Below are 21,696 nucleotides of genomic sequence, written 5' to 3' on the forward strand. Positions count from 1 at the left end.
CAACTAGGGTTGCTATTTAAACCCAGGATATTGTGATAGATTGATTCAATACATAAAAAAACACGTATTCACTTCTCTCAATAGGGTAAAAGTCAGGAGTACAGGTTGCAGCCCTATCCCCAGCACTGACACAGAAGAGCCTGCACATCCCATACCCTTCCCTCCCTCTGACGTCTCAGCATCACGTGATTCCTTTCACCCTGAGTCGCTGCGGGTGGTGGAGGAGGAGGTAGGAAGGAAGGGTTTCTGGATGCTCTTGTGACGTCAGTGGTGATGCACGGGATGACGTTTGGGCGGACACCTGCAGGCTTGTTCTGCGACTCCCCGCGGCACAGAGGTTCCCCCGCACGGGCGAGGAGGAGCTGCAGCCTGAGAGCCAACATCCCGGAGGGGCGTCCCAGCCGGCCTGCACCTGGTGGGGGGGTGAACGCCGCTCAGCCTCCTCCGGCACTGCATGGGGTAAATGATCAGTGCATGTTAGTTTACGCATTTGCATTATGTAGCTGTGCATGTGTTTGCAGGCTGGCGCTGCGGAGAATCTGCAGCAGTGTGCATGTGCTGAGACATGTTTCCCCACTGCAACTGAATAGGTTACACACAGACCACCTGGGCTCAGGCTGTTCCCAACATGTGAGGGCTGCGGAGTGTGTCCCCCAATTCGCCGTGTGTGTGTGTGTGTGTGTATTCTCGGGGGGACCTCCTCTCTTGGGGCTGGGACTCTGTGTGTGTGTGTGTGTGTGTGGTTTTTTTTTTTTTTTTTCTCGGGGGATCCTCCTCTCTTGGGTCTGGGACTCGGTGTGTGTGTGTGTGTGTGTGTGTGTTTTCGGGGGATCCTCCTCTCTTGGGTCTGGGACTCGGTGTGTGTGTGTGTATGTGTTTTCGGGGGATCCTCCTCTCTTGGGGCTGGGACTCGGTGTGTGGGAGGAGGAGGAAGATCCTGGTGCTGGGCTGACGTTGCAAGGGATACATACTGTGCAACCTCCCCCATCAGCGGCCCTGGGATCGGCTCCTGTTAATCAGCCTTTGCAGCAGCAACCGCATTGCTTTCATCCTAGGTACTTGTATCATACATTATGGGCGTTTTGTTGTCATGTTTGAGGCGGCCGGGGTGGGATGTGCCCCTCTCTGGCAGCTCTGTTAAGATCCCAGCCCGTTGAGGTGCTGGGAGCCCTACCAGGTGTGTTTCACAGTACATGGCTGATGGGAGAAGGAGTTGGGGGGCTAGCATGTAGTGCTGCTTTCTGGATTGATCTATGACTCCCAAACGGTGTCTCTTGAACCCCTTTCTCTGCCAGGTTTACGTGTGTTTGCTAAAAGCATGTGGAAACCTAACAGACACATGATCTGTACAGTATACATCTTTGTCACACTTGGTTGCTTAGCTTCTTCTTACTAGTGGTGTTCATTTACTAAGACATGTACGTTCCACACAGGTGTTTATCCTCCACACTATCATTTTGTGACCCTGAATCAATGTCACAATGTTACCAATGTTAAATGATCTAAAGAAGTTGTTCAAACTTTTTTTTGTTTTTGTTTTAAACATTTACCATTGTGTAACATTTCAGAGTTGGGGGACTTAAATTGATCCCTTAATGGCCACAGAGACTTTCCACGCCATGGCACTAAAGTGCGTTAAGCCAGGTCACAAATAGTGTCACCTGTATTGACCCCTTCAGTGCTGATGATGCTAACATCTGCAATGACGGCGCGTTGCAAAGCAGTGAATTGCTGGCCTCTCCAGCGTTGGTGGGTTTAACGACAAGTGGATGACGTATGCTTAAACTCTGTCGCCCAATTGTCTTTTGTTGCTTATTAATGTAACGTAGAACATCCTTACAACAGTGACAGTGTTAAATGTTCTACGCACTGTCATTATTTGTTCCGCCTGTCAGTGTACCTGGGACTGTAGGCTGTGGCAGGTGAAACCGAGATCCACGTCATCTTTTCACTAGACGCCAGTTTTGTGCTGTTGCCTAGAGGTTAGTTTAAATAATGGAACATTATCACATTGTACCTTTTTATTGTGAGGAATACGACAATGCTCCTTTTAATCATTTTTTACCAGGGCTAAAATACAAGAAAACTTTACAACAACTATACTTTTTAAAGGTAGCCTTTGTTAATTGAAAGTGTTAAAAAACAAAACAAAAAACAAGTATTTCCACAAAAATAAATAGGCACAAAATGTGCTTGTTTTGCAACAACTTCAGTCAGTTATTTAGTACGCTACTGAATAATGTAAATACTTGTATAATCCATTGACCTTCTAAGAATGCTACTTACTGCTCAATATACTGTACATGGAACAAAATGTGCGATTTTACTTTCCAGTTCTCATTCATTGTATACATAATTGTTCCATTCTCTAGTCTTTTGGAGAATTATAAAATATTTTTAGATGGAATCTTTAAAAAATGGCCATCATTGTGTTCTGTAGCTTAGTTTGAATTACTGCAACATTATTTAATCGGGTATAAGCGGTATTCCCTCACTTGGTTCATTGTAGATTGTGATCACTTTTTATGGGACCAATATGATGGATCTTTATAGATGAAAGTATAATATACAGTATAGACAAGATTCCAAAACCATTGTGTTTCCAATTCAAGCGCAGTCATAATTGTTGTGGTTTTTTTTTTTTCTAGTTTGACTTTTAAGCCACCTAATTTACAGAACTCTTACATTGCCTTGAACCTTTTTTGTTCAGATCTACAGATGTTTAGATCTACAGTATGTTTCCATCCATGCAGGGCTGTCTTTTTAACCCGGTAACTATTTACAATGCCCAAATATATCTGAATTGGAAATTAACATTTAAAGTGCTGATATCTCCCAAACGATCACTACTTAATACTGATGTAATTGTTAAGTGGCGGGCTGACCTTCCTCCAAGTTACTGTAGATCCATTCAGTAATCTAGAAAGTCATAAGTACAGTAACAAAATTAAGCTGTGCTCTATTATATAAATGAATGGAGAATGTCTGTAATAGTGAGATTTCCATATCTATTTCATAGTACAGTATTACTACTTGTTGCATTCTGAAAGTCACTTGCTTTATGCAAGGTTTGTGCCATTTCTGTATCATGAGTTGACACATCTGCTAACCAAATTCAAAATAAATCATTAACTTAATCACCATAAAACGGCCACTTTCGTTATTCTTGGTGAACTAATTAGCAGGGGAGTTTCAGATTTTGACAATTCAAAATGTATCTCAATTTCATAATTTCTAATAAATAGGATCCAAGCTCACTCCATTCTATTCTGTTGGGTACATTAGAGTGAAATGTTGGCTTTGAACAAAGTGAGGGGGGGCGCGGCGAGAGCGCTGTGGCTCATATTTACTAAACACACTTTTCCCATAAGGCACTTTCAGGGACTGGAAGATCCCTTCAAGATATCTTAGTGCAGGATTTGGGGAGGGGAAAGGAGAGGGGGGGAGGTGGTCTTATGGCCTTATGGCAAAAGACTGCTTAGTAAATATGGCCTATATGTATAAATCGGTGTTCTGTGTTGCATGAGAAGACACAAAATGGTGAAGTTTTATTTTATTTTTTGTATAGTTTTTGCTCCTTTAAATAACCCACTTGTGTTCATCACAGCGTGTTTAGTTTTGCTGTGTACACATCCTGGCATTTTAAATGGCAAACCTGCTTTTCAGGTTCTGAGCAGGTGTAGTTAGGTTTGTTTAAAAAAAAAAAAAAAAAAAAAAAAAGACTGAATATGAAGTAATTTACTGTGCAACCGCGATCAGATTCCAGTAGCCCTTTTTTATATATATATATATATATATATATATATATATATATATATATATAATATATATATATATTATTGGCTCCCTTCAGTAATTGAGAAGCAGGCAGGGGAGCCAGCTCCTTGCATGCATGACAGGCTCAATATATCTGTTGCTTTATCTCATATTGCTACAATGTATTTGGCCAAAATACATTTATTGGTTTAACAGACATTGGAAGGTGAACTACATACAAAATTCCCCAAATTTCCAAAAGCCAAAGAGTGACGCTGCCAGATGTTTGAGAACACAAATGCACTTTTGTTAGCGTTTGCATCATTCACTATGACGGCAGTGCAAGCAAATCCGCTTGCGTTTTAGTGGCAAACGTTGAAGTCTACAAATGTCGCCTTCACATGCACACTGTTATTCATTACACACCAAGCCCTCATCTTCTCTCCTCCACCAAACCCCCCTCCCTTCGCCTCACATGCACCAAAGTTGTCCGGGTGATGTATTGATGGGAAAAATCGTATTTATGGCTACAATTAATGTCTGCCATTGTGAACTGCTACATTCCCTGATCATTTGAGTCACTCACAGCAGAATTCTTTCATTCAATATGAAACCCTGACAAGCATACATTGTATGTCAGGGCTGTTCAACTTGCGCCCGAGGGCCAAATATGCTCTGCCAAGGGCCTTGGATTGTTTCTGCTAATTCATTGTAGTTTCGGAAACCAAGTACGATTTTTCACACTAATATACATTTATATGGTACAGGTATCGCACATTATTATACTTCAAGAATTTGCAATCATTGCAGTCTTTAAAGTATCCAAAATATATGTATTGAAGGCTTAGGTATGTTTCTGTACAAAGGTACAGCTGTTACAGGGTTGCTAAGCAACAACTGGATGCCTCAAGGAGTGGGAGGAGACGGGTGAAGAGAGAGTCACAGGCAGCAAGGAGGGGAGAGGGAACAGAGAGACAGCAAGGAGAGGCGGAAACAGAGGGATGACGAGGAGAGACTGTAGAGCAGTGTGCAGACAGGAGGAGAGACGACAAGGTGAGTAGGAGGAAACAGACAAACATTCTGGTGTGTGTTACAGGCTGATCGGCCTGTCACTCACCCAGGAATTTGAATGGCAGTGGTGTGCAGAGGGAGAATGACAGGTTGTACTGTAGGTCGCACATCGCTCCCCCTCTGTGAAAAGCTGAACGGCATGTCTGTCACTCACCCAGACACCCAGTGATTTTGCCATTCTGTTTCAGATGAAAACAATTTCCCATACAGTTGGCCATTTCAATGACCATAAATAAGTCAGAAGGCTAAATGGTTGATAAAATATGCCTTTACTTACCAAAGCCTATTTTTAGTCATGGACAATTAGAGCAACATATATCAAGAGTCGGATCATTTGATTCACTTACTCTAGTGTCGTAAAATACCCCAGAAATTGACAATTGTGTCTTTAGAAGATTTTCGATTAAAAAATATCAGTAAAAAAAAATGCGTGAATGTTTAATAACCCTTTCAGATCTCCTTGATCGGCAAACGTTACGCTGGGTACAGCTGGTATGTATATAAAAAGCTAGGATGTCTGCAACAACTGGAATGCCTCAAGGAGACACGGCAAGAAGAGGAGACACATGGGGAGGAGGGGGGGGGGGGAGAGACGGTAAGAAAGGGAGGGGGATACACTGGAAGTGGAGAGACAGGGATGATGAGGAGGGAATTGAAAGCAGTGTGCACATGTGGCAGGAGGGAGTGCAAAGAGAAGGGAGGAGAGACAGCAAGATGGTTAGGAGGAAGAAACGGAGAGACTGCGAGGAGAAAAGGACATGGATGAAATGAGGAGGGAGTGTAGTGTGCAGAGAGGAGCAAACACAGTAAGGCGGGGAGGAGAGATTGCAAAGAGGAGCAGGGCATGATGGAGGAGAAAGTAAGGTGGGAAGCGGGGAATAAGAAACCGCAAGACATTACAGGGAGAGGTGAAAACAGAATGTTTAATAGCCTTTAAGATCTGCTAGATTGGCGTATGTTACGCTGAGTACAGCTAGTTACATTATAATATTCTTGTGGCCCTTTTTTTTTTTTTTTTTTTCTTCCTGTTCTGGCACCTTTAAAAACATGTTGTAATAGTATGTGCTTTGTACTCTGGTATTTGATATGCTTTTCAGGGCTAATGCTGGATCTAAATTTTGAAAAGCAATGAAATGTTACTTGAGTCATAAAGAAAAAAGGCTGAGCGTAACAGAGAATGTTTCTGGTACAATGCAGCTCCAGTTTGTAACTGGGATTACCACTGGCCATTTATTTTGTGGGAAATCTTGTGAAGATTGATATAGCGTAATTACAGATTGCAGTCCCAAGGGAAAATAGACACTGACCAGTTATTCGCTAATGAAGTAGCACCTGCTACGAAACACACAGGATTTAGTTCTTGTGTACTTTGCCTTTCTTCTGCACCCATTCAATATCTGGTTGCTAAGGCCAGCTATTGAATTTATTATTAAGACGCTTTTGTCCAGAGTTGCCTATTCGCTCTGGATGAGCTTAGGCCGTGACATAATCTGTGAGCGTCCCGACTGATGTGTGATTCCACCTGAAATCATCTGGTTGAGTGGAGTGAGGTGTATCCTGTGACCTGGATCGGTGGCTACCTGCACCGGAACTGATGTCCCCACTGCTGCAGTAACCGAACCACTCGCTCTCCACTGCCATCCATCCTGACTAGGTGCCTGTGCGCGGGTTCGTCTGCCTTAGAGACCTCTTCCATACGGTTTTATACCAAAATGCTTATTTGATTATTTATGCTGTACGTGCATTTATTACCTTTTTTATACCACTAAATATTTTGTTATACTACACCGTGAGTTTGCACTTTTCTCCCTTTTTCAACCTTTGTAGATCTGTGATGTTTGAGCCATCCATATGTACACCAGCAACTCTCCATTGAGGAGGAAAGTTTTTTTGCGTTGGCTCACAATCACTGGTTTAACATGTTTTACGCCTTTTTTTTGTGAACTTTTTCTTTAACTGCTAAGCACTTCAATCGCCTTTAAAATCACTTCTTTTCCTTCACTCCACTTTTGAATATTGAGCACATCACAACTGTTTTTTCACCGACTAGTTATAACTGATTTGTAACTTCAAGGAGTAGTTTAGTGATGAACACTTTCTGAAGCTGGTTAAAATTCTGTCTGCTCTCTTTCTTACCCAGGGGGGCGTCATTTAATCTTTCTGTTCTTCAGGCACAAAATTGAATTGCAAGTACTACTGTATAAAGGACAATATATTAACTAGCCCCAATTTGTTATCTAATTTTTCTTCTTGTGGCTATCTAATTGCTTGTGACATAGTGGAAAGAATAGTGCTCTGTGTGATCTGGAAAAGGTTGATGTATCCTAGTACTCGGAAATAAATTAATCTTTGGTTTGTAAGCAATGCGCTGACTGTTACATACAACTATAATCTATTATCTTTAACTGTTCAGGCAATGTCTTTAAATATAATGTATAACTCTGTTCATTTAATGTGTCCTGGAACCAGATTGCATGTTTTCTCTGTTCTGAGGCTGGCAGCACTCTGTGTAAATTGCATTGTTGCTTTCCCTTGTGGCTTCCCAGCCTGTTGCCTTGGTTTCCCCCCCCCCCCTGCTCAAATCTGAGATGGTTTGGGTATCCTGCCCTGCTAGTTGGTTTACCCCATTATTATTCCAGCTTGGACAAGAAAGCATGCCTTTCTTTTGGAACCAGCAGCCTTCAGGAGCAGTTGGTTGTCCCCTCTCCTGGTAAAGTTATCATAATTTACCTCCCCCTCACTTTTGCCACCTGCCCAGTTCCCCCTGTGCATCTACGGGGATTGAGTTAACTGCCTGTCTCTACCACTTGCCACAGTGTGCTTGAGTCAGAACATAATGTAACCATGTATTGTCATAACTCTGTGTCCAGGACATACTTGAAAACGAGAGGTAAATGTGTCTTACCTCTTAGCAAAAGATTTTATAAATAAATTGAGGGAACAATGAATTGCGGCTCAGCAGTTGGTCCTGATTGTCACAAACAGCTGATATAATAGTTTACTTTACAATCATTACTTTCTATATCTGTTTATTAATAATAAAAAAAATATCCTTGTGCATCATTGCTGTATTTGTGCTTTAGTCATATGATAATACTTGTATGTGCTTTGTATTTATTGCTTCTTATAATTAATATACCAATGTTTTAATCTCTATGTAATCATGTGATGAGTACTTTTATATGCAATCTGGAAGCCACTTGCACATTTAAAGCGGCCATCCCCTCTGCTCGCTGAAAAAAAAGACTTGATACATACTGTAAGTTGCACACTCTTCTTACATGTGGTACAACAGTTTTTAATAGAGCTTTGTAATTTTATTGATTAACATATAAAACAATAATAATGTTTCTTGTCCACTGTACCTTTCATCAGGCCAAATTACGTTTATGCAGCTTAACTTCTTTAATACTCACGTTGATGTGGACAGTTTTTTCAATTCCTTATGTGCACTCTTGAGAGAGAATTCCCCACATTCTGAATTTAAAGGGACACTTTCTTAAGTTGCAAATACTTTTTGTAGTTTTACTGCTTTTAATTGTAAAAATGGATACAGAGGCATTGTATAACTTTTTTAATGCCCTTAAAGTGCATTTCAGAGTTTCACTCAAACAGACTAGATGGCTACATTTATCTGAGCAGGAAGCTTTTCCCATTAGTTATTTTAAGGTGACCATTGCAAGCCACACATGGAAAGAATCGTTGGAGTACATCTGTATCTGAATCACCTCCCTCTTACTGTTACTAAGCTATCCTTCTCACAGACAGAGCCATGAATGACGTCACAAGAAGTGACCGTTGAAAAGCAGAGAGCTGCTGAACACTAAGGGACTTATTCAGTAAAGTTTTATAGTGCCACTGCATGGCAAGTCCCGCTGAATTAAATAAGGCTTTCTGTGCCGTAGCCCCAAATCAAGCCTAAATATGGCAACACATAGGAAAACCATTAAGACCATTACTTGTGTGGTAGGTTGAATATTTTATTGATATTTAGACTATTCTTATTGGGATGTAGCCTGCCTTTAACCTCACAGTCCAGAGACCATCAAAGATGATTATGGGTCATTTCAACATCTACTGCTGTGTTGGACAATTGTCTTTTAATTGGGCAAGGCATATGCAAGTAGAAAATTAATTACTCACGCTCACTATCCTTTATTATTCACTGGTTACTGCGGCATTGATCTATGCATCAATTTGCATATCAAATGTTGGTCTTAATGGCTTTTATGGAGTCAAAGTAGAATAAAATGACCCCAAACATCAGTGTCACTACCACTTGCATTTTTTGCTAGCATAGTGCAATTTATATTATACAGTGGAAACTGTTTTCTGGATTTGTGATACTTCACTCCTGAGGTGAACCAGATTTTACCAACGCATAAAGAGCTCCAAAATATTTACATCGTTTTCCATTTGGCATTTCATATTCTTTAACAATATTTGCTTTTCTCAAAAATTACCTAATTCATGGTCATCAATGGTACAGACTAGTTCTACGACCATGCAAAGTGTTTTCTTGCAAACTTCTGATGTATACACGAACCACCCTAAATAAATAAACAGGAAGGGGAGAAAATGGAAAAGAGGCAGACATTTAGATTTTTAAAGTCAGTAAGGATGGAGCATCATGTCAGAATTATAAAGAATGTAACAAAAGTTGCAAAAGGGCAATCGGATTAGCAAAAATGGCTAATGAAAAAAGGATTGCAATAGAAAGTAAGATCAACCCTAAAAAGTTCTTTAAGTACCTTAATAACACAATAATTAGAAAGGAAAATATAGGACCCTTTCAGTGTGAGATGGGCAGGCAGATTATTGGAGAAGAAAACAGTAAATATATTGTGACAACATAGTGTGTAAGAAATGCAAGTACTGTACAAGAAGGTTATTCAAACAAGCATGATACATAAAGCTTGGCCCCCTGCAGACGCACTTACCAGAACTCCCTCCTACTGTCCCTGTACGTTCTCCCTACCTACCAATTAGACTGTAAGCTCCTCGGAGCAGGGACTCCTCTTCCTTAATGTCTAAAGCACTTATTCCCATGATCTATTATTTATATTATCGGTTATTTATTTGATTACCACATGTATTACTGCTGTGAAGCGCTATGTACATTAATGGCGCTATATAAATAAAGACATACAATACAATACAAGCAGGGCATGTTTAGGGTACATATTACCACTCCTGGATACAGGTGACTTGCTTCATGAGGGAAAATCTGCATGTACTGCCTCCGGTCTGGTCAGAAGCCTTTCTCATCTGTTGCAGCATGAAACATCCAAGTATACTACTGTATGTAGCAAAGTCCGTGACACACTACCCGCAGGGTTACATAGAAGACACACTGGAACAAGCTGTTCTTGTCCACAATATCAAAAGACAATCCTACATGTTTCGTAGATTACTTCATCAGGGATCCCGCGCCACAAACAAAAGGCTGTACCTCAATGAGGGTGGCCAAAGAGCGCGTGACTGCAAAAGTTTTTTTTTTTTTTTTTTTGCGCAACCAAATAATTAGATTTTATCGTATGACGGCCGGGTCACGTACGTGGCTCGGCCAATTGGGGCGAACCGCTCACTAGATTTCATGGGCACACCTCCGACACATCTCCCCATCACGTCTCCTCCCCATCGCACAGGCCACAGATCACCTCTGCAGCAGGCTCGTGCGATGCTGTGTGCGCCTAGTATATCCGAGGCCTTAAGGTTGGCGGAAAGGAGATTTCACAGCGACAAAGGAAGGTTTCTTTATAATAAGGGCTGTTAAAATGTAGAATCCGTTACCCATGGAGACTGATATCAGATACAACTGATTATCTTCATAAGAAGGTTGGACATCTTTTTAGAAAGGAAAGGTAGACAGCAGGGCCCGCTTTTCGGCGATCCGAGAAGGGGGCCGCCATGTTGAATTGGAAATCGCGCATGCGCAGAACGGGTGGGTGCGCCCGTCGCGCATGCGCCGACCGCAGGTTGTGCGCATGCGCAGACCGCAGGTTGTGCGCATGCGCAGACCGCAGGTTGCGCACACAGAGCATAGGTCGCACATGCGCAGAACGGCAAAAATGCCGGTTTGCGCATGCGCTGCACTGAAAATCACCGGATCCGCTTTCTGGCGATTTTCACTATACGGCGGGCCTCTGGAACGGAACCCGCCGTATACCCGGGGCCCTCCTGTACATGGCTATACCAAATAAATAAACATGGGAAGGATGTTGATCCAGGGAGTATTTGACTCCTATATTTGGTGTCCGGTATAAATTTATTTTTCCGCTTATGAGATATCATTAGATGATATTTCACCGGGGTTTTTTGCTTGCCTTCCTCTGGATCAATGTACGGATATAGGATAAAGTACAGCATGTCATCTAAACTTTGCATAGGTTGCATTGGATGGACGTGTATCTTTTTTTCAACCTCATTTTCTATGTTACACCGTTGTGAGGTGCTAGGAGTATATGTGAGAGTGTGACAAACCACCTAAATAACTTCTGTGTACACTTTAAAACCACACCCTGCATTGTTCTCTCTATGGCACCATGTCTGTGACACATTGGAATAGTAGGTGTAAGGTTGGAAAATATCTCAAAACCACTGTGAAAATTCACAATACAATAAATACAAATACCTGAATAAATCCGGTAAGGCGTTTTTGCTTGAAAAATAATGGACCGTAAAAACACATTATGTAATAGCAATATGTTGTAACATTCCTTATGTCCTATAACACATTGGATGTCCCAGTGGCTCTGAGAATGACACGATGAGGAGCAGTATCTGACATGACTGTTATCCTGAGATTTGCACTTGTCTAGATTTTTATGGACCGGGGAGAAATGGCAAACCAGGAAATAAAATACATACACTAGATCTTATATAACATTGTTTAGAACCTTATTTTAAGTTCAACACATTAGTGTCCTGAGAGAGATAGTGGTCCCTCATTATTTTAAGAGCAGAGGTTGTCTCCAGTTGAGAAATGTTTTTGTTTTTTTAAATCGGTTTTATTTTGATTCCTGTACCGTTTTGTACATAGTTTGGTTCAGTAACTATCCCTGATAGCACCCCTCTAGTCGGCCAATATACTGTACCAATAGGGTTCAGCAGATATCTCTCGCTCCTGTATAAACCAGGAAGTAACTAAAATCTGATGGTGACACTTGAAGTTTTCAATGCTGTATCCTTCTCCTGGTTCATAAGTATTTTGTGAGTGGAATGTCAATGGGGGGCGTGGGAAGGTGCTGGTTTCCAATGAATACTTTTAATTTATTCTGTACATGAAACTGCTGATGAAATGACAATGCATGTAGTTTTATTAACATTTCGGCACAGGCTTCAGGGAGGTAGAAATCTAAGATGGCTGCAACGTCTAGGCGCTCCCATTCGGCCTACAAATAAACTGCAAGCATTGACGTTGAGCAGCATCAAAAGTATAAATTAGTAGGTATTGCCGTGGTGTACCTCCAGCCTGCTTTACTTAAACCGTTTTTGAATGTTATGGTAATTTCCCCAGAAGTCAATGCTTACCAAAAAAATATTGGCCCTACCTCGTGGCATCATAAAAGCCAGCCTCTGGTGCAGAGCTGTGTGTCTTTGTTCCTGGTTTCCCCCCCTTCCCCCCCCCCCCCCCTTCCTTCACATATAGAAACTTGTACTTGATAAAGCGCTATTACATATTCTTAAAAATCTACGACCAGGGATAAATCCTGTGATCCAGAGACCCCTATCATGATCTGACCGGTCAGTGAGGGCAGCGGGTAACCAGACACAGACGGGGCTTTTGCCCTGGAGGGTGGATGTAGCTTGTTGCCTCCTTTTGTGCAACATGTGGCAAGTCAGTTGATTTTTAAAAGTACCAGGTCACTTATTACTCAATTTCCTCACCCTGAAAAAGCTGAAAGGGGGCTACATGAAGAACAACTCCTCACCTGAACAGCCTCAGATGGGGATGTAGCAAAAGCAAAACATTATCGTGCAGCCTGGAAGTTAAATCTCTCCGGTTTGGGCTTAACTACCCTAGTACATCAGATGTATTAGAACCGCTCTTGAAATTTCTCACTGAAGAATGTCCTCGTCTTTATAATCTGGAAACTTGCCCCAGACCAACAAATCAGACAGTTTCCGAAAAAGCGTCTCTGCAAAAGTCAAGTTCTGATCGAGTGTCAACAGCCTTTTTATATATATGTATGTATGTATGTAGATGAATGGATTATAGCTGCAATAGCTCACAAGAGGAAAACTGCGCTCTCTTATCCAGATCATAAACTTTTGTTTTTCCACAGACCATATATTTGGCAGCGATGAAGATAATTCAGCCCACATTCACTCTCCAGGCTAATATCAGATTTTGAGTAACGGGGTTTTCAAGATCTCCTGTAATCTTTATAGATCTGTCCTGCCAAGCATATGATGCTGGATCAGAGGTTTATTTTTGCTCCTTGTAGTTGGTTATACATACACATCTGATTCCCTACAATTGGAGAATTACACTATCCACAGCATTGTCTATATCCGAAAGGAAACCAATTCCTGGGAGTTTTTTGACTTGTATTTATGTCTAAGTTCTCTTATGTTTTATTGCATGGTTTAATAGTTTGTTATTCTCATTGCCTGGCTGCCCATATCCTGATAATAGACATTGGTCTTAGATGGGATTAGATCCTGAAGTAGAGTTATATCTGTAAGTTATTTCTTTTTCATGGATCAGGTAACCCATTGTACTGATTATTTTGAGTCATTGTGTGAAGCTTGTGTAGTATGAATTGGGTCTTACAATCTCACCTTTACATCTAAATATACATTTTATCCTAAACATTTCTGATTATATGATTGTACCCTTTGCCAGTATACGTGTGATACTTTCCTCTGTTGTCTGTGTTTCTTTGTTCATTTGTAACACAATATTTACATTTTAGGATGCAGCCAGAGTTCTAGTTTCTTTTTTCCTTTCTAGCTCGTAGAAAGCATAAAGAATATTAACAAAAGGGTTTTTCAATCTATCCTTTTGTATACCCACACATGACTAACATAATATAGTTGTAACCAGTTACATAGTAGATGAGGTTGAAAAAAGACTTATGTCCAAGTTCAATCTGTGTTTTATATTTAGACGACTGATACTTATCCTATATTTGTATTTACAGTATTTTAATCCAGAGGAAGACCAACAAAAAACCCCAGTGAAACATTTATCTAATGATGTCTCATAAGGAGAAACATAAATTCCTTCCTGACTCAAAATATTGGCAATCACATTACTCCCTGGATCAACATCCTTCCCATGTTTACTTATTTGGTATATCCCTGTATAGCTTTCCAAAAAGATTTCCAACCTTTTTTTTTTATTTAAGATATCTATTGTATCTGCCATCAGTCTCCATGGGTAACAAATTCCACATTTTAACTGCCCTCTGGCACCGTAGCATGTACGGACTCTGCAGCCTCTGACACAGACTTTTCCACATGCGAGTGTGTACTTTTATTCTGTTAATAAATGTTGTATATTTTAACCTAACACGCTCTCCATGCATTTAACCTGATCGCGGGGGAGGATCGCGTGACGGGGGAATTTACAGCCCCATCTGTCTGAATAACAAATGGGAGATTCAACAAAGACTACTAAAACTGAGGCACAGATCAGGCAAAAGGCTAAAGTAAAGAAACCTTTGAGGATCTCATTGCTTATACTGTACATGGCCGTGTAAGTGGCGATTTATTATATATATTACGATTACCCCAATCTGGCCCCGAAACACCAAGTAAGTGCATTGTTTAACCCTTGTGCATTACTGAGTGTGTGGTGGTTTTTGGTTATTTCACTAGCCATTCCACCATTGACTACCGCTTTCTATTTATACATTGGTCCTTACTCTGGGACTGTGTTTACTGATTCTGTGCTCCCCTATTTTTTCCTTTTGTCCACATATTTTCAAGGATCCAGGATAGATCCTTGTGGGGTTGAGCCACAGGAGCCCAATTCCCCAAAGGTGCTTCCGTTTTCGGGGTTTACGTAGGGGATTTCGACAAGGTAGTATCTGTGACATTTATTCTTCTATCTCCTTTGAGTCAGCGCCCGAGTTTTCTTTTACAAAGTTCAATTTATGATAACTCTGTCTATTCTTCAAGTTTTCAATTCAGGTGCAAAGATTTTTACCCTGTTCAATTTCTTTTATTTTCTACACTAACCTCTTGTGTGGTACCGTATGAAAAGCCTTTGCAAAATCTAAGTAGACCACATCAACTGCATTACCCTGGTCTAAATTCCTATTTGCCTCAAATAAACTAATATGGTTATTTTGGCACAACCTATCCTTAATAAATCCATGCTGACTATTACTAATAATTTTCTTATCCATTAGGTATTCCTGAATATTATCTTGTACTAAACATTCAAGTAATTTCCCCACTATTGATATCGGGCTTTACAGGTCGGTTGTGATCTTGTTTCCTTTTCAAATATAGGCACCACATCTGCTTTACTCCAGTCTTGTTTAAATGGGGTCCTTGACTATTAAATGTAGTGGTTTGGCTATTACTGAATTTGATCCTTAAGAACTTGGGTGCGTTCCATCTGGACCAGGTGCTCTCTTTCATTTTGTGAAGCCGCCTATGCACTTCCCCAGCTAACCAATTATTCATTAATAAGGTTGTGGCTTCCCCGTGTGGCACTATTTTTGCAATTGATTCTTTCCTGGTAAATACAGAGTCAACTAATGTGTTTTAATACCTCTCGTTTTTCATTATCTCCAATAATTTGCCGGCCAGTCTCACACTTTGTTTTTAAGGTTCCCGCTGAACAGTTCGTGTCTGGCCGTGGCCGAAGCACTGCCTGCGTGCTGCCACGGGACACTTCACTGCAGGACAATTGGCCGCGATGTCTGCTCATGCACCCGACTGCCATCTACCATGCCCCCTACCCGACAAGCCAGGTCTGCTGCGCCCGCTCGCTCCAACAACTGCATGTTTAAATGTCCCACGTTCGTTGGACCGCTACTCTGCGTAGACAAGCTGCTCCGACATGCCATCTTTAAATGCCCCACGCAGGACATTTTAAAGATGGTGCGTTGGAACGGCTTGTCTAGGCAGTGTAGTGGTCCTGCGCAGGATATTTAAACAGTCAGTTGTCGAGCGGTAAACCTGGCTTAGCTTGTTGGGTCAAGTGTGCAGCAGACTGGACATTGCGGTGAAGTGTCTTGGCGGTGTTTTGGTTGCAGCTAAACATTCCGTTCCAGGGGCGGGGGGTGGGGGGGAGAGAGAGGAGGAGAAAAGAGTTTTACTGCACTAGTGAGTAGTTTAGTTTTGCACCTGATGCATATGTAAAAATTCATGTCAATATGTAAAATGTGAAAGTCATTGTACTTTATTGAAGTCAACCAATAGATATTTTTTATCTATAATAATTATTATTATTATTATTAGGCACAATTAGAACATTAAGTTTAGAAGCTGAGGACAGGTGTGTTGCTTTTTGTCATACTTTCTTGTATACGAAGTCTATAGAAAAGAAAATTACGCTGCTGTTAATGTCAGCCGTAAAAAGTACTTCGTCCTTTCTGCTTCCAACATCACAACCAACCACAATAGCACTGAATCGGAGATATATAATATTATTATTCTTCATTTTCATATTATATAAAACCTAATTGTAAAGCTCCCTTCTCTTTGTCAGGGATTCTTTGTACATTGTGATAACTTTTTTAATGGCAGCATATCAACCATACAAGATTTAATTGTATTTATTTAAACTTTCAAGGAAGTAGATGTGATATCTAAACTGAAGATGGGAGACTTAAAAACATAGAGAATAAGATTAATCAAGGGAGGGTTATTCATCTGTTAATGAGGTATTAAGAAGATTGGCATTCTGTAACTGAGCTATTGTCCTCTGGTGTATTCATCCAAGGATGAGATGTAGAGCTGATAAATATACTAAGGCAAGGGGTATTGTCCTCTGGTATCAATGTGACATCTGAATAGGATTGTAGACACCGGTTACGACGTGATGGGGAGGAAAGTGCTGCCAATGTGTCCTGTGTCAGGGTATGTAAGTATACTGTGTGTGCTGTTTTGTGTCTGTCAGTGCTGTGTTGTGTACCTGTCAGTGTACTGTGCCTTCGCTGTGAGTCAATGAGGGGTTGGGGGGGGGGGGAAGGGGGTGCAGTTGGAGGAACTTGCCTCCGGCGCAAAAGACCCTAGTTACGATTTAAACATTTTGTTAAGGCATTGTTGGATTATTCACATAGGAGACTGAAACATATAGTTTCACTTCTCTGATATAGACCTGTTTCCACTTCCCACCCAAAGACAGTGCCTCCTAACCATTCACCTCTTTGGCCCTCTGAAGGGAAAGGGAGGATACGTCATTGTAGGGCCAAAGGTCGAGTGTCGAGCAATTCCATTGAATACAAGATAATCTTTTGATGCCAGGCAGCAAAAAGATAGATTTTCTGTAAAAGAATAAAAGTAACTACACTGCAACCATGAATACATTTGTTTCAAAAAGTCAATTATGTTAGTATGTATGTCTTAGATATAGATACTGTATATAAATATATAGATATCTATAGATTACACACACTACTTTGTGAGCTGCTGTGCATTTTTAAGACCAATTTATAGCTACTGGAGATCTTCTCTCCTATGCAAAGTTTTGATTTTATTTGACAAACTGGTTTCCTTTAGCATTGTACTAATGTTTCCTGTCTATTGTGCTTTTGGAGGTTAGCCTGGAAATGTACCGTCATCTTTACCTAACTCTCAACCCCCCCTCCCCTTCTCAAAAAGAGATAAGTGAACAGTATCAAATCTGTCATTGTGAATTCCTCTAATAGTTTTCCCAGGAAGTGGAAATGATATATAGTGGGTTAAATAGATATGTAATTGTGCATGTTCTTAGTTTTGCTTGATCAGTAAACAGTTATGGTTGGATCAGTGGAATACCTGCAGGATTATTTGGCTTGTTGTGCCCCTGTTAAACAGGTTAATTGTTATTCATTTCTTCCGTAGTGTTGACGATATGCTGTACATTATACTGTAACTTTAAAGATGCAACAATTACACGCCTCCAGAGTTTACAATGTAAATCTAATCGCTATACTTTGTTAAAAATGCAGTCCAATGTTGGACCCAAGTGAACGTAACGATGATGTCTTTATTGGGTTAAATCATGGTTAAAAGTACAGTTTGTTAATGACGTAAGGGGTTTGGAGATGATTAATAGGATATCATCAGCATACAGGGCCGCTTTATGTGATTGGGAGTAAACGTTTAACCCTGAGATATCCGGGCTATCACGAATTCGTGCCGCGAGGGGTTCAATACATAGGGCGAACAGGAGGGGAGATAACGGGCATCCCTGTCTTGTGCCACTCTGGATTTGAAATGGGACCGAGGGGAAGCCCTGATGTATGACCCTGGCGGTTGGGCCTGAGTATAGTGACATAATCGCTCTACTCACCCGATTTCCGAAGCCAAATGCCGCGAGCGTCTCTTTTAAGTATGGCCAGTCTATCCTATCAAAAGCTTTTTCTGCATCCAGACTTAATAGCATGCTTTGTGTGTTATTTTTGTTAGCCAATTCCAACAGATCAATAAATCGTCGGGTGTTATCCGCTGCCTGCCTCCCCTTAACAAAACCGACCTGATCTGGGTGTATTAGTCTGGGTAGGATATGACTTACCCCTTACGTCATTACCTAACCTGTTTGACCTACTAGATAAATTCTCCAAGGTCTCAGGTTTCAAGATTAACCAATCCAAATCTGAAGCTCTGAATATCAACCTCCCTAGGCATACAGAGAAATTACTGAAACTAAATTTCAATTTTAACTGGCAAAAGAACTCGATAAAATATTTGGGGACCTATATCACCAAAGATGCAAAAAGCATCTATAAAGCAAATTATCCCAAACTGATCTGGACTCTAAAACAAGACCTAATCAGATGGTCTTCCAAGAAGATTTCTTGGATCGGAAGGATTCACAGCGTTAAGATGAATCTACTTCCCCGTATCCTATACCTCTTCCAGACACTACCTGTGCCACTCAAACTGAAGGACATACTCTCACTTCAGTCTGGAATATCTAATTTTATCTGGGGAGGTAAAAAACCGAGAGTAAATAAATTATCTATGAAGAGACCTATCTTAGCGGGTGGCCTAGCGGTACCCTGCCTGTTGTCATATTTTAAAGCGGCTCAATTAAGCCAGGTCATACAATGGCATTCCGACCCCAAATTAAAAAGATGGGTTGAGCTCGAACATGCGGCTTGCTCCCCTTTAGAGCTTAACAATTTGATTTGGCTACCTAAAACATCAAGGAAAAACACTATTTTACCGCTCACCTCAATGGCTAACTCCTTATCTGTTTGGGAAGCATCAAGATTAAAAAACTCACTTACTTCAGCAAATTCCCCGATGTCACCCATTTGGAATAATCCCAGCTTTGCACCGGGTCTTATTGGTCATAATCACTCAATTTGGAAACAAAAAGGCTATACTAGACTCAAAGATCTGGAGGGCCATGATCTAAAAATTAAATCTTTTGACCATCTCAGATTAGAAAAAGACATTCCCCACGCTGAATTCCATAAATACCTCCAGCTCAGATCATTTTATAATAAATTTGCCCCATACCCCCCATTGACGAATTTTGAAAAGCTCTGTCGGGCAGAAACCGACACTAAGGGACTCATATCTACGATATACAGAGAGGTAGTCGAACCTGCAATCTCAAAGCACCAATCACCTACATTCCGTACCCAATGGGAAAGAGACCTAGGGGAGACCTTGGACGACGAAGAGTGGAATGCTATATTCCTAGGAGCCGCAAAAAGTTCTATATGCACCACACTGAAGGAGAACGCATATAAAGTTCTTATGAGATGGTACCTCACCCCACTCAAATTATCTAAGTTTATACCAGGGTCCTCCCCATTGTGCCCTAAACAATGTGGAGGAACAGCTGACCTGTTACATATGCTGTGGTCTTGCCCGCTGATATACCCGCTATGGGAAAAGATCAGAAATTGGATCCAGAGAGTATTTGATCTCACTATTCCCCCAGACCCTTGGCTGTTTCTCATGAACAGACCCCTAAAGGGCCTATCAAAATCACACAATAAACTAATTGCACATTTTGCTCTAGCTACGCGGTGCGAGATCGCAGCACTATGGAAACGCCCCGATATCCCAATTATCCCAAAGATTCGGAATCGTATTTGGTTTATCTGCCAGATGGAAAAGCTAACGAGCTTAGTTAATGACACTGGCGACAATTATCTAAAAGTTTGGGCCCCCTGGCTTGCCCAAACAGACATCCCTGGGGTAGAGCGTAACACAATTTGGCTATAATAGTAATAAATGCGTTCTCCTTTGGGGGCATGAGAACCAACCCCACACCTAGAACCTCATATTCCTTACGCCCAATCACTTATTCTACAAAAAGACCTCACTAGTTGATACACAATCCTCACGCTGTCCTGGTGTTCCCCAGATATATTCTTGTCCTTGGATACACCTTCCCCCTCACCCCCTCCTTTACCTCCTCCCCCCCCCCCCCTCTTTTTTTTTTTTTTTTTTTTTTTATATTATTCTTTACCCCAGTACCTTACACATGACGATTCCCACTCACGTGGTTAAGTAGGGCTCGAAAAACTACGTGAGTTTATTATGCTTTTGTTATTGTATATGATATGCTAAATATGCACCTGATGTTTTTTTTTTATGTATATCATGCATTTATGTATAATAAAATACAAGTTATAAAAAAAAAAAAAAAGTACAGTTTGTTTTGGCCCTATGAGAGACTACTACTCGACCATTTTAAATATGACTGTGGCTTTAGCTATGAAGGCGACCGGAGCGCATTATTCCTGTTTCTAAAACAATTCTATTCTTTTCACACACAACAAGCAATATTTGTTTCACGTACTCGAGAGCACATTGCATGTGTACAGGGATGGACAACTCCAGTCTTCAGGATTTCCCTGCTTCAGCCCAGGTGTCTGTATATGCCTGTCTTCGACTGAGCCATTGATTGAGCCACTTGTGCTGAAGCAGGAATATCCTTAAAACCTGACCTGTTGCTGGCACTTGGGGACTGGAGTTACCCACCCCTGCCTTAGTATTTACTATTTAAGTGTTTTTTATATCCAAGATGTAATATAATCTGTTGCTTTATACTTTTAATCCCCTCGCTTCCAGGAGATATTTCAAGTTTTAAGAGTTCTCGTTATGGAATTTGTATTATTCAAAGTAAATTTATTTGAGTTTGTAGTTGGCAGACGTTTTCTGGTTCACCTACTCCAAAATTACCCTCATGCCTGTAAAACTAAATTATAGCTTCGTAAAGTGCTGGTTTGGCGTGAAAATGGTTACGACAGTATGTTAACTTTTATTTAAAGTAATCATCCGTGCAATATGTTTCCAATTTGAATCATTCAGAACTGAGATGCCTCTCTGGGCCTTATTCTATATTGTACAAAGTTGTTGTTTGGGCTGTTTTACGTTAAATAGTCCAAAAGGCCACTTTGGACAGTAAAGAATGACACTACATGCCTCTGACTTCATTGACCATTACATCAGGTTCCCAATGTGATTGCAAACCTTACAAGATGTTTTTTTTTTCTAGGAACCCCAAAAAGTGGCTTAAGACTGTAAAATGTTTACTTTAACATTATTTATTGTGTCCTACAATAAGTAGTATTACTCATAAATAGGTATACTGTAATGGTGTCCTAACATTAAGGGAGTTTATCCAAGATTAGGTGAGGGTGGTCACTTACTCTCACGGACAGCTCCTTTAAACACCCTGTGTTACCCCAAGACGTGCTTAAACAAGAGATGCATCTTGACATGGATTTAAAA

At 40.9% G+C, this 21,696-nt stretch overlaps 1 protein-coding gene across 4 annotated transcripts in view; it reads left to right on the forward strand.

The window, feature by feature from the left end:
* Positions 1-215: 215 nt before the first annotated feature.
* ICA1 (islet cell autoantigen 1) overlaps positions 216-21,696 on the forward strand; it is an 87,759-nt gene continuing 66,278 nt past the window's right edge. The window contains exon 1 of one of the 4 annotated variants that reach the window (XM_075587266.1): positions 216-459. The gene's annotated coding sequence lies outside the window, so the exon portion shown is untranslated. Of the gene's footprint in view, positions 460-699; positions 1,056-4,682; positions 4,810-21,696 lie in introns of those variants that run through there. The other 3 variants (XM_075587263.1, XM_075587264.1, XM_075587265.1) reach the window with 3 other exon arrangements.

This window comes from Ascaphus truei, chromosome 2 (genome assembly GCF_040206685.1).
Source record: "Ascaphus truei isolate aAscTru1 chromosome 2, aAscTru1.hap1, whole genome shotgun sequence".
In the NCBI taxonomy this organism is placed as follows: domain Eukaryota; kingdom Metazoa; phylum Chordata; class Amphibia; order Anura; family Ascaphidae; genus Ascaphus; species Ascaphus truei.